The sequence below is a fragment of the Perognathus longimembris genome, chromosome 12, assembly GCF_023159225.1.
Source record: "Perognathus longimembris pacificus isolate PPM17 chromosome 12, ASM2315922v1, whole genome shotgun sequence".
Taxonomy (NCBI): domain Eukaryota; kingdom Metazoa; phylum Chordata; class Mammalia; order Rodentia; family Heteromyidae; genus Perognathus; species Perognathus longimembris.
This window is the reverse complement of record NC_063172.1, coordinates 49718756-49733443: the sequence shown is the minus strand read 5'-3', so window position 1 is coordinate 49733443 and position 14688 is coordinate 49718756. Positions and strand designations below refer to the sequence as shown.

The 14688-nt window shown below is 38.7% G+C and overlaps 1 protein-coding gene and 1 pseudogene across 9 annotated transcripts in view; one reads left to right on the top strand and one right to left on the bottom strand.

Moving 5' to 3' along the window:
* The window catches only part of Stau2 (staufen double-stranded RNA binding protein 2), a 262522-nt gene that overhangs the window by 116015 nt on the left and 131819 nt on the right, over positions 1–14688 (bottom strand). The gene's annotated exons all lie outside the window — the stretch shown is intronic.
* Positions 7194–8288, top strand: LOC125360513 (annotated as a pseudogene).

Genomic DNA, 14688 nt, shown 5'->3' with positions numbered 1-14688 from the left:
CTACCTAGCAAGCAAAAAGGTTCTGAATTCAAATCCTAGTGCCCCAAAAAAGTAGGGGGGGGAAACACCTCTATAATGCCTATGTCCTTAAAACTGCAACAAGATTGAAACATGGATAAATCTACTATATGATACAGTGACACAAAGTCTTGGGCAGGATAAAACACATGCTAGAATGTTTGCCACAGCAGGCTCCCCAAAGTGTAGCACAGTATCCTTGGATAGGATATTTTTTTTTGGCCAGTTGATACGTTCAAGCAGCTCACAAACATTATCAGCACTAATAATAGCTAAAACTCATGAAGGGGGCTGGGGATATGGCCTAGTGGCAAGAGTGCTTGCCTCGTATACATGAGGCCCTGGGTTCAATTCCCCAGCACCACATATACAGAAAATGGCCAGAAGTGGCGCTGTGGCTCAAGTGGCAGAGGGCTAGCCTTGAGCAAAAAAGAAGCCAGGGACAGTGCTCAGGCCCTGAGTCCAAGCCCCAGGACTGGCCAAAAAAAAAAAAAAAAAAGAATCAGAAAAAAAAAAAAACTCATAAAGTTATGCCATCTTTCTGCCTTGCTTCCAATGCTCTGCAAATATTGTTAGTCAATATCCTCACGAAAGATCATATGAATGGACATCATGTACTCATTTACAGTTGAAGGCCCTAAAACACAGAGAGGTTATATGACTTGCCAAAAGTTACAGCCAGTTAAATGGCAGGTTTGGGGGCCACAATAATCTGAAACCACATTTCAACAATAATATAAACAACAAAAACAAAAACAAGTTATTCTTTATATCAACATACTCAAGAAGTTCTGGATATTCTTCTTGAAATATTCTGATACTATAACAGAGAAGAAAAACTCAAATACTGAGCTGAAAGTTTCACCAGGAGCTGGTGGCTCACACTTGTAAGTCTAGCTACTCAGGAAACTGAGATGTGAGATATGCAGTTTAGCCAGGTAAGAAAGTCCTTTAAGAATCTTCCTCTTGCATCCCCTTCCTGTGGTTGTACCTGCACTATCTCTGTATCTTATCTGAGTACATTGGAAACTGTATATACTGGTATTAGAACTAGGAAAGTGAAAGGGAATGCCAAAATCGAGAGACACAGGATTAAAAAGACAAATAACTACAAAAGTAATACTTGCAAGACGGGTGTAAACCAACTGAACAACTCATGGGGTGAGAGGGAAAGGGGGAGGCGGAGGGGGGGATGTTGGAGGAGGTAACAAACAGTACAAGAAATGTATCTAATGCCTAACATATGAAACTGTAACCTCTCTGTACATCACTTTAACAATGAATAAGAAAAAAAAAAAAAAAGAATCCTATCTCCAATTAACCACCAGAAAACTGGAAGTGGAGCTGTGGCTCAAAGTGGTAGAGTGCTAGCCTTGAGCATAAAAGCTCAGGAACAGTACCCAGGTCTTGAGTTCAAGCCCCATGACTGACAAAAACAAAAGAAGTTTCTTGTCTCTCCACTTCAAACCTAGTTTCCATGTTCAATGAACTAGAAGTCTAAACTCATATAGTAATACAAAAGATGGACATGAAGGCCAGAGGAAAATTAACTTATTGAAAAAAATATTCTCAAAGTATTCTCATTGTGAAAGAACCCTTTAGGAGACATGTCAAAATAATCTACTTGGCCACATTCACACTGTATTTGTAATAAGAAAGTAACTTCAAATATTACAGCATAACAGGAAAATTAAAGCACAGTTAAAGGAAAAAAAGAACAACCCACACAATGCTCTCTTTTAATTATCCTTTTATGACAACAACTTATGATAACAACTTATCAAAAATTAGTATACTCAGAAACTTATAAAAGATTCTACAGTATTATGAAAAGAACCAATTAAGTGTATAAATATTAGGTACTTATCCAATTTTAAAACTGACTTATAAAAATAAGTGTAAGGGGTATAGGAATATGGCTTAGTGGTAGAGTGCTTGCCTAGCATCCATGAAGTCCTGGGTTCGATTTCTCAGTACCACATAAACAGAAAAGGCTGGAAGTGGTGCTGTGGCTCAAGTGCAAGAATGATAGCCTTGAGCAAAAGAAGCTCAGGGACAGTGCTTAGTCCCTGAATTCAAGCCCTAGAGCTGGCAAAAAAAAAAGTGTAATTTCAGACCAGGAGAGAGCCTAGCAAAGCAGAAAATTTAGAAAGTTGAGTGTAGGGGTGCATATATGTATCCCCAGCACTTGGAAGGCTGAAGGAGGAGGATCATGAGTTCAAGGCTAGCTTAGCCACAATGGAATTACAGTCACAAAATTAATTTTTTTTTTTTTTTTGGCCAGTCCTGGGCCTTGGACTCAGGGCTTGAGCACTGTCCCTGGCTTCCTTTTGCTCAAGGCTAGCACTCTGCCACTTGAGCCAGAGCGCCACTTCTGGCCGTTTTCTATATGTGGTGCTGGGGAATTGAACCCAGGGCTTCATGTATACGAGGCAAGCACTCTTGCCACTAGGCCATATCCCCAGCCCTAAAAAAAATTTTTTTTAAAGGGAGAAGAAACTGGAAGGAAAAAAATCTTAGTGCAAAACAACTTTAGTTGTTTAGCCAATCACACAGAATAATATTCCCCCACTCTTATTCATGTCCCAAAGGCAGAATGGACACTCTCACACTTACAAAGTTGTACTGAGGCTCCTGTTGCTTTCCTGGACATTACCATGTCAGGGGAAGAGACAAAGGAGCTAGAACTCTCATCCCCACACCAGGGTGTCAGCAGAGACAACCACAACCCAGTTCCCTCTCACCTCCGTGTGGCCGAGATGGGGTTCTTTTTCCTCTCAACTTCCCACCAAGGAATATGAAATCTCAGCAAAAGAGGCAGCTTGCTACAATTTCTCAAGTCTCCCAGCTCCAAGTTACAGAAGCTAAATTACTGGTGAATGGAACCAATTAGTTGGGGGATGCTTAGTACGACTTACTACACAGCTGTTACTAAGACAGCAAAGGCTCTACACAAGCACAGCAGGATGCCAACACTTGAACACTGATACGCTCTCTGAAGCTTCTTCCCAGAAGGGAGGTTTTACAGCAGAAAATGCAAACCAAGATTATCAGATTATTCCTGGTGGGCCACAGAGATCACCCAACCCCTCGACTTGAGCAGAAAGCAGGGATGCCTCTCCAAGAGAAATGGACCTCTATCTCAAGTTTCCACACTGGGGCAGTGGTCCAGAAACTGTGCCCAAGAGGAGAAGCAGTCCAAAGAACTCCAAAGCCACTCAAGGAAATGACTTTATTTGATACAGGACATGGGAAAGTTCAAGCCTAAGGGGATTCTTGAGAACAATTGTGGTTTCTGAAAGCAACAAGCCAGACTATCATCACTAGCTTGTCAGAGGGAACTGGAAAAAGAGAGCACTATGAAGAGTCTTATGTCTGAGAACAAATTTCCAAGATTTGACTCACAGAGTGAAAAGTTAATTGGATCAGACCAAGAACAACTTAACTCAGTAATTAATGGAGCCTAACAGTTGTGTATGATATAACAGAGGCAGAAAGCTTACCTAAGAACAAAAGAACAGTCAGTCAACAAATTCCAATAAATCCACTGCCAATCCAGGTGACCAGGCACATGCTTAAAAATATACTATGGAGCAAAACCACAGGCTTTACATTGTAAGAGAAACAGATTTTATAAAATATTCCAACCAAGTCATTAAATGGACAAACAATAACAAAGATAAATATAGGAGAAAGAATCAGTAGCTAAAACTGTGAGAATATATTCTGTTGTTAGCATATTTTAGGAACATACAAAGAAGCAAAATTGTGACATGTGAGCTGAGCGCTGATGGCCTGTAATCCTAGGTACTCAGGAGGTTGAGACCTGAGGATTGCAGGCAGGAAAGTCCATGAGATTCTTACCTTCAATTAACTACCAAAAAGCAGGAGGTAGAGCTGTGGGCTCAAGTGGCAGAGTACTAGACTTGGGCAAAAAAGCTGTGGGACAGAACCCAGGCCCTGAGTTCAAGCTGCAGAACATGCACAAGTGCACGCATGCATGCATATGCTCACACACACGCATACACACAATTAAGAGGGTAGATCCCATGTATTTTTATTGCAATAATAATACATAATTAAAATTTTTAATGGTAAAAATTGTATTGTATTTAATATTAGCAAAAAATGTGGCAAAAAGTCAGAGTAAAGATAATAAAAGTAGCAAATACCAGGATGTGATACAGGACTTTAAGGCATTCACCCACAGTAAGAGCAAAGGACAATTGTAGGGGAGGAACACAAGGACTCAATGCTTCTGTACCTCTGATCATATAAAATAATATTTATTGAAATCAACTCCAGGAAATTGAAACAGGGTTTTTTTCTTTTTGTCTTGGTTGTTCATTTATCTGTCTGGGTGGGTGGGCTGGGGCATACACTAATGTAGGGACAAAGAATGAACAAAATGAGCAATGGTACTCAGTAGACACTGTTGATAATGAGCTATACAACTTGTGGGTGGAGATGGAGGGGAAAACTGGGACAGTGAAGAAAGGGGTGACATGCCCAAAGAGAAATACATTCTTTACCTCACTTATGATGGGTGCTATTATTTCTATTCCAGCCACCTCATAGAAATAATACATTCTTTTCTTCATAGACTTAATTTCCTTCAGGTTAGAACCTTAACCGAATTCAAATCAGGATGTTCTAAATCTCAGATTGGCAGTATTTGGAAGATGATTTATTATTAGTAAATTTAATTTATCTGAAAAGACAGATTCTTGGAATGTAGTATGTGTAGGAGGGAAAAAACTGCAGAAGTCAGAAGTGAAAAAAGTTGGAGAATTTCCAGCTTGATGTTTTTACCAACTGGAAAATTGAGGCTCAGGTGAGTTTATCATGTATTAGAGACACTCAGAAAATAGAGGATACTTGAAATCAACTCTTCAGATCCCGAAGTCTGTTCATTTGTCACTAGACAACACATTTATTTCTAGCTATTCACCATGCTAATCAATTGGCAAGAAAAAAAAAGAATAGAAATGTTAAGGAATTTCACTAAAATTAGGAGATGTATGCATATTTTGAAAGAATGTTTTATGTATCATGTTCTGGAACCTTTTTTTAAGCCACTGAGGACATCTTAAAATATGGAAATTATCCAAACTATTGTTTCAATGCCACGTTAATATTTGGGTGGATCATGTAAAAACATTAAATGGCTGAGAAACTATGTGAAATGTTTATTTTAACTATTATTACATCAGTGGAACAGACATCTTTTTTTTTTTAGAACTTAAATATCTTCTGCAAGAGTCCACTTTTAAAAACACTCAACATACTTTTGAGGTAATGTTATTCAAGTATATATTTTTATTCCAAACTTTCTGGTTTGTGTTAAAATGATTCACAGACTCCAACAGGCGAAAGAGATTTTCGAGTTCTCCAGTGGAATTCATATTACAGATGAAGAAAATAGGATAAAGAAGCTATCTGCTGCCCCAACTTGAGGTTAGATAGCTGGGCTCCAGGAATTCATACTTTTTTAAAAAATATTTTTAAATTGCTACTATAAAGGTGATGTACGGAGGGGTTACCATAGCATCACTCCCTGAGTCATTTTATTGGAGATACAAATCTCAGAGACCTGTCTGGCCAGGCTGGCTTTGAACCTCTATCCTCAGATCTCAGCCTCCTGAGTTTTTAGGATTACAGGTATGAACCATCAGGGCCTGGCTCATTTTCTCAATTATTAATTGGATTGTTCATTCTTTAGTGCTTTGGTATTCTGGACATTAATTCCTTGTTAGATGACTATCAGAACGAGGTTTTGCTCTCATTCTGTAGGATGTCTCTTCACTCTGGTAACTATTCCTTTGCTGCTATCATTCCATTTGCCCGTTCTTGGAATTATTTACTGAGCTACTGGAGACCTACTGGAGAAACGGATGGCCCATGCCTCTATATCAAAAGCTTTCCTTATTTCAAAAGGTTTATTGATTTTTACCTCACTAATTTAGATCAAGTTCCTTTTTTCATAAGAAAATGAAATCTTATTCTTAAAGATTTCAAGGTCTTCACCAGCAAATATGTAACCCAGAAATTTAAAATTACAAAATCTGAAGCCAATAGGAATACTTTTCTACTACAAATGTATGTATCCCTAAAATTTAAAAGAGAAAAGACTGAGCTGATAACTGGGGTTCTCTTTAACAAAATCAACTTCTTTTGCTTCCACATATAAAGGAGAATACATTGTACTTGTTTTTCTGGGTCTGACATATCATTCAATATAACATCCTCCAGTTCCATTCATATTGCTGCATTTTCATCCAAATAACATAATTTCCTATTTCTTTATGGTTGAGTAATATTGCATAGTGTGTGTGTGTTCCATATTATCCTTATTCATTCATTGGGTGTTACACCACATTTTGCCTTTTTGGTGGCTAACTGGAGATAAGATTTTCAGGAATTTTCTTCCTAGGCTGGCTTTGAGATCCTTAGATCTTAGCCTCCTGAGTAGCCAGGATTACAGGTGTGAACCACCACCAGGACCCAGTATACCATATTATCTTTCCTCATTCATGGCTCAATAGAACATCTATGCTAACTTCACAAATTGGCTGTTTTGAACCAAGCACAGTATTTAAGTGCAGGACACTGTATACTTCAGTATTGTGATTTCAATGCCTTCAGTGATATACCTAGAAGCAGGATTGCTAACTCATGTAGTTGGATTTTTTGGTAGATTTCTGAGGACCAATCATATTTTTTCCAGTTACATCAATTTATATTCCTACCAACAGTGTATAAGAGTTCCTCTTACTCTGAATCCTCATAAGCATTTATTTTTCTTTCAGAAACTAGCTGTTGTAAATGATACAAGATGATACTGTAGTTTTTTTTTGTTTGTTTTTTGTTTTTTGCCAGTCCTGGGGCTTGAACTCAGGGTCTGAGCACTGTCCCTGGCTTCTTTTTGCTCAAGGCTAGCACTCTAACACTTGAGCCACAGTGCCACTTCTGGCTTTTTCTATATATATGGTGCTGAGGAATCTAGCCCAGGGCTTCATGAATACGAGGCGAACACTTTACCACTAGGCCATATTCCCAGTCCCGATATTGTAGTTTTTATCTTCATTTCTACAATGATTATTTCATTCATATGCCTGCTAGCATGTATATATTCTCCTTTGAAAATATCTATACAGGATACGTTCTTTCGCTTAACTCCTTTCTCTTCGAGGACGCGACCGAGGAAGCATCGCTCAAGTGTCTCTTCCCACCCTCCTCCTGCCGTCATGTCTAAGTCCGAGTCTCCTAAGGAGCCTGAACAGCTGCGGAAGCTCTTCATCGGAGGGCTGAGCTTTGAAATGACCGATGAGAGTCTGAGGAGCCATTTTGAGCAATGGGGAACCCTCACGGAGTGCGTGGTAATGAGAGATCCAAACACCAAACGCTCCAGGGGCTTTGGGTTTGTAACTTATGCAACCGTGGAGGAAGTAGATGCGGCTATGAATGCAAGGCCACACAAAGTGGATGGAAGAGTCGTGGAACCAAAAAGAGCCGTCTCCAGAGAAGATTCTCAGAGACCAGGTGCCCACTTAACTGTGAAAAAAATTTTTGTTGGTGGCATTAAAGAAGACACTGAAGAGCACCACCTACGAGATTACTTTGAACAATATGGGAAAACTGAAGTGATTGAAATCATGACCGATCGAGGCAGTGGAAAGAAGAGAGGCTTTGCTTTTGTAACCTTTGATGACCATGACTCCGTAGACAAGATTGTCATTCAGAAATACCATACTGTGAATGGCCACAACTGTGAAGTAAGGAAAGCCTTATCAAAACAAGAGATGGCTAGTACTTCTTCCAGCCAAAGAGGTCGAAGTGGTTCTGGAAACTTTGGTGGCGGTCATGGAGGTGGTTTTGGTGGCAATGACAATTTTGGTTGTGGAGGAAACTTCAGTGGTCGAGGTGGCTTTGGTGGCAGCCGTGGTGGTGGTGGATATGGCGGCAGTGGGGATGGCTACAATGGATTTGGTAATGATGGCAGCAATTTTGGAGGTGGTGGAAGCTACAATGATTTTGGCAATTACAACAATTAGTCTTCAAATTTTGGACCCATGAAGGGAGGAAACTTTGGAGGCAGAAGCTCTGGCCCCTATGGTGGTGGAGGCCAATACTTCCCCAAACCACGAAACCAAGGTGGCTATGGCGGTTCCGGCAGTGGCAGAAGGTTTTAATTGTTGCCAGGAAACAAAGCTTAGCAGGCGAGGAGAGCCAGAGAAGTGACAGGGAAGCTACAGGTTACAACAGATTTGTGAACTCAGCCAAGCACAGTGGTGGCAGGGCCTAGCTGCTACAGAGAAGACATGTTTTAGACAATACTCATGTGTATGGGCAAAAAAACTCGAGGACTGTATTTGTGACTAATTGTATAACAGGTTATTTTAGTTTCTGTACTGTGGAAAGTGTAAAGCATTCCAACAAATGGGTTTTAATGTAGACTTTTTTTTTTTTTGCACCCATGCTGTTGATTGCTAAATGTAATAGTCTGATCATGACGCTGAATAAATGTGTCTTTAAAAAAAAATATCTATACAAGGTCATTTCCCAATTTTTGGAAGTACTATGATTTGAACTCACAGCCTTGAGCTTACCAGGCAAATGCTCTACTAAAGCCATGCCCAAGACTTTTTATTTCAATATTTTTTAAGCAGACTCTTGCCTGGACTCCAATTCTCCTAATTATGTTCCTTGTGTAGGCATACTAGGTATATACCATCATGCCCAGCTTTATACTGGTTGAAATGAGGTCTAAAAAACTTACTTCTGAGCTCCTCCTGACCTCACCTTTCCAAAGAGCTAGGATAGAAGAGTTTAATTCTAGCCAAGAATGTTTTGTCTAGAAATGAATTCCTTTTTTCAGGTAGCTTGTAAATGTTTTCTCCCATTCTATATTGTCTTGTTTCCTTTCCTGTACAAAATGTTGTTTTTTGTTGTTATTGTTTTGTCAGTCCTGGGGCTTCAACTCAGGGCCTGAGCACAGTCCATGGCTTCTTTTTGCTCAAGGCTAGCACTAGACCACTTGAGCCAAAGCTCCACTTCGGGCTTTTTCTGTTTATATGGTGCTGAGGAATCAAGCTCAGGGCTTCATGCATGCAAGGCAAGCACTCCACCATTAAACCATATTCCCAACCCACAGAATGATTTTTATTTGCACTGTCAATCTTATTCACTGCCTATGTTTTTTGAGGTAAAAAAAAAATGTTGTCCAGACTAATGTCCTAAACATTTCCTCTATCATTTTTTCCAGGTCATCTCATAGTTCAGGAACTTACACTTAAATCTTTGGTTCATGTTTGAGTTTATCTTTGAATATAGTAGGTTTCTTCTGCTAATAGCTATTCAGTTTTCTTGGCACCATTAATTGAAGAAACCTTTCTAATGTATGGCCTGATGCCTTTGCCAAAAACACTGCTGAGAGTAAAAACACTACCTTGTTTCAGAATTTGCTATTTTCTTCTCTTTGTCTATGTCCCTTATGCTACTCCCATGCTGCTGACTGAGCTGTTACAGCTTTGCAGGATACTTTAAAGCCAGCATTGGTCTTTTTTGCTCAAGATCAATTGATTTGGTTATTTGGATCTTTTTCTAGCTCTATAAAAATTTTAGGAATTCTTTGTTTTGTTTTTTGCCAGTCTTGGGGCTTAGACTCAGGGCCTGAGCACTCACTGTCCCTGGTTTCTTTTTGCTCAAGGCTAGCACTCTGCCACTTGAGCCACAGCTCCACTTCTGGCCTTTTTGTATATATGTGGTGCTGAGAAATTGAACCCAGGGCTTCATGTATAAGAGGCAAGCACTCTTGCCACTAGGCCATATTCCCAGCCCAAAAATTTTAGGAGTTCTTTTTCCCTATTTATGTGAAGACTATCACTGGCATTTTGATAAGCACTATGCTAAATTTATTGTATGACTATTTGAACAATATTAATTCTTCAGATTCATGAACACAGATGATCTATAATTCAATTTCCTTCATCACTGTTTTGTAATTTTCATTTTAGACAATGTATATGTTATTTCTAAAATTAAACAAAAATTTAAAAGTTCCACTGTAGATTCATGTTGACTTAACTAACTACAAGGGACAAAGAAAGGAGCAATTACAAAGTGGTCACCTGTGTTGGGAGAAGGGCATGGGAAACAGAGGAAGGGAAGAGCAGGGTAAAGGAAGATGATCAAATGGGCAATGTTCTCATTTTTTAGACTGAGTGATAGGTTCACAGATATTTTATATCATGCTCATAACGTACTATGAATACATTATGTATCAAGTATTATTTTTGTTTCTTTAAAAATAAAATCCAATGCAGTCCCTAAGGTTTTCTGTTTTTGTTTTTGCTTTTGCTTTAAGACTAGGATTCTACTACTTGAATCACAGATCCATTTCCGGCTTTTTGGTGGTTACCTGGAGAGGAGAGTCTCAAAGGCTTTTCTGCCCAGGCTAGCTTCAAACGATGATGCTCACATCTCAGCCTCCTGGATAGCTAGGATTATAGGTGTGCGACGCAGACACCTGGCAAAGGCGTCACACTTTCGTTCAGCTTTTTCTCTCAAACCTGACACTATCACTTGAGCCGCGTGGCCTTCACTTCTGGCATTTTGCTGGTTAATAAGAGGTAAGAGTTTCAAGGATCTGTCTACTAGAGCTACTTCTGAACCAAAATCCTCAGGTCCTCAGCCTCCAGAGTAACTAGGATTATAGATGTGAGCCACCAGTGCCTGGGGCTCAAGTAAGATTTTAAATTCACAAAAACCTAAGCTCATCCAATCTTTCCTAAGAATATTTTCAACAAATGTGCTATCAATTCAAAGGTTTTCTAATGCCAACCTGTTTCCTTTGGATGAACAAATGTAACACCACCTCTAACATCTTAGTTTTAGTGAGCAAGGAAAGAAAACCCTTGCCCAAGTGATTGGGCTGGGAGAGGAAGGGAAAAGAAGACTACAGCTGCTCACCATCCAGGCAGGCCTAACCAATGTAAATGGGCAGGTATTTTTCTGAAGTATCTGGATACTTCTTCCTTTGATCATGGTGGAGAAAACCTGGATAGTATGGGGCTGCCTGTTAATATAAATAATCTACCAAACTGCAGACCAGCTATATTCTTATACTTCCAATGTAGAATTTATATCTAAATGAATAGATAAGTTGGATGGCTTAGCTTTATATCTAAATCCATTTGGCTCCAACTATTTTAATTGTCTCATTACAATGTGGTTTCTGTAATGGGAGTGCCAAAAAGAATTTTGTTCAGGGAACTCTTCCAAAACTCTATTAAAGAAATATAAATTAATATATTAACTTAAAAATAAATTCTCTCTCCCTCATTGGGAGAGAAGGAAAGATGAAGAGAGGGAGGGAAGGAAGGATGGAGCTGGGGGAGGAGAGGTTTTAAACACAGTAAACAGGACATAAAAAACAAGCAGGAGTCTATCCCAACAACATATCATGGGTAGTGCAGTCTCCTGGTTTCAAGATGCACAGTGTTTAATATATTGCATATAATGCAAAAGAAGGAATTTTTAAAATTCTGGTAACTAAGACCATGAAAATGTCCATAAGAGGTCTATCCTGTCTCAAGTATTTGTACTGAGTCATCCTTAATGAAGTTATAAGAGGCAGTATATTTCACAGGGATTAAATAAAACTTTTAAAAGGTTAAGGGAAAAATATTTATGTGAAAAATGCCTCCAAATAATCTTTTAGTGGGTGGATTCGGCACATACCAGTGAATACCTTTGAGCAGAGACCAATTTCGAGTTATGCTAGAGTTCACCTTTAAGAAACAATGAACCTGCTTTTAAGTAAAGCCTGTATTAATAAGACATGGAATGTGAATACAAAGAAAGATATTATCAATTGAACTGTATCTAAATATTTTACAAAGTTTTCCATAAGCCATCAGGAGATCTTTAAAATGCATAATCTTTTAAAAAACCTTGCTCCTCATTCATTTGTAAAGGGCTAGCTTTTTATGTGGACACCAAGCATAAAATTGCCATATGCTAAATTTAACACAAACTTTACATTATAGAGTTACATGTTCTTGTACTTCAACATAATTAAGACAGTGATTCTAGGGGTAAAAACACACCTAGAATAATCTACCTTCTGCAGAATTTAAGTACTATGAAGAAAGCCTGAGAAAGATATAAAAATTAGGTCCATACTTTAAAGCTGCAGGCAATCAAGTCAGGAAAATAAATCGGGGCTGTATAATCACACTCATTTGCCGAACCATTTAAACTATTTTTTAGTTTTAATTGTTAGCAGTTTCTTATGACTGTAATCTTTACAAAAATATCTTCCACTTCAAGAATTAAATGTACATGAACAATTTTGTTTACTTATATATAGGTGCTAGCTATGCCAGATTAAAATTTCCTTCTTCCTCTTTTCTAGTTCTGCACTCATTTTAATTTCTGTACATTTTAGTTTCACATTCTGTGTTACTTACCCAAATAATAGCTGGCTAGAAATTTAATCTTCAAAGTTACAACACTTTGAAGTAATATAAAGTTTTAGGAACACAAGTGTTTTCCCAAAGAAACACGTTACCTTTTCATGTGATATACAAGAATGGTTCATCTCCTTCCAAACATTATATAACTGAAGATTCTCAACATTATATATTAGTATGTACATTCCTAACAGAGCACACTGAGTAAAATGTGTTGCTAAAGGTCAGACAATATGTTAGTAAAACAGCATTGGTAAACTAAGATTCCTATATTCTCCTGTAGGTGTTGTCCTATGAGAACCTTACTCAAACCTTTACCTACAACATGTTAACAAAGACATCATCACAGGGCAGAAATCCTGTAGAGCAGAATTTCAAACATAGCAAACTGATTAAGCAGAAGGCAAACTAACCTAAATGTTACCATAATATATTAATTAAAATTTTCAAGTAATTCATTCATCTACCATACTTCTTCCTAATACCACTGAAGTAGCATGAATAGGAGGGTCATGGTGCAGGCCCGAGCATAAACTCCAGACCCTAACCTAAAACTAATTAAAATGAAAAGGGTATGGCTCAAGTGGTAAAGTGCCTGCCTAACAAGAGTAAGGCTCTGAGATCAACCACCAAAAGAAAGAAAAAGAGAAAGACAGAATGACAGAGAGGAATTAGTCTTCAGCCACAATGTCCATGCCCCCCCCCAAAAAAAATAGAACATATAAAAAATAAAATTTCTGGCCAATATATACAAAATTATATATCTTTTTTTGCCAAAAGAAAGAAAATGGAACATGGAAAGAAATCAGAATTCATCATAAGCTTATTAGGAACAGGTAGTATGCCAAGTATTATTTTTTTTACATTCCCTTACAAAGTAATTATAAACCAATATACTTAAATATCAAGTGAATTAAACACAAACTCTAAATATCCTCAACTGAGCCCATTTCTTCCTTGGGCTATGTGCTCCATCCTTCACATTTACCACTGCTGTGTATAGAGTGCAAGGGGTCAGATCACAAGGCCGATACATGTGTACACGCACAAACCAATCTACTAAAACATGGTATATGCAGGGGAGGATTCCAATGGTGTGACTCCTTTGAACAACTGACACGGGTTATTTGTTGTTGTTTTGTTCTGTTTTGTCAGTCCTAGGCCTTGAACTCAGGGCCTGGGCACTGTCTGAGCTTCTTTTGCTCAAGGCTAGCACTATGCCACTTGAGCCACAGCACCACTCTGACTTTTTCTGTTTATGGGGTACTGAGGAATTGAATCCAGGGCTTCATGCATGTGAGGCAAACACTCTACCACTAAGCTACATTCCCAACCCTAACTTACAGTTTTAGTAAAATTAATAGCAGAAAACGGCAATATGTTTTATCAGGGGAGTGAGTCAAAGGGTGTTGTGACAGATGAATGGAAAGAAAAAGAGTGGGTGAATGTAGTCATAATATTCAGTGTACATATGTGAAAATGGAATCAAGTCACTTGAGGGGATGGTTTGCATTGGTGCATTGGGACATATGTGGGGAGACATGGAAGGGTGACTTTGATCAAGATGGACTGTACTCATAAACAGCATATTGAATTGAAGCCCCTAAATACAATTACAGTTAATTTTTTTTTTTTTTTGGTTTTTTTTTCTGGCCAGTCCTGGGGCTTGGACTCAGGGCCTGAATACTGTCCCTGGCTTCTTTTTGCTCAAGGCTAGCACTCTGCCACTTGAGCCACAGCGCCACTTCTGGCCATTTTCTGTATATGTGGTGCTGGGGAATTGAACCCAGGGCCTCATGTATACGAGGCAGGCACTCTTGCCACTAGGCCATATCCCCAGCCCTACAGTTAATTTTTTAATGGGGGGAAAAGTAACTATTACCTCACTGAAATATTCTTTTCAAAAGGTTAGGTTTAACATCCCCAAAACTCAATTCTTCGATAAGAATTATTACAAATTTCACTATACATATATCACTTGGATTGTCAATACCAAAGACCTAAGACATTGAACTATGATTATTGACAGACTTAAGCTTTTTCAATGTCCACTTTACTCTTTTTTTTTTTTTTGGCTAGTCCTGGGGCTTGGACTCAGGGCCTGAGCACTGTCCCTGGCTTCCTTTTTGCTCAAGGCTAGCACTCTGCCACTTGAGCCACAGCGCCACTTCTGGCCATTTTCTGTATATGTGGT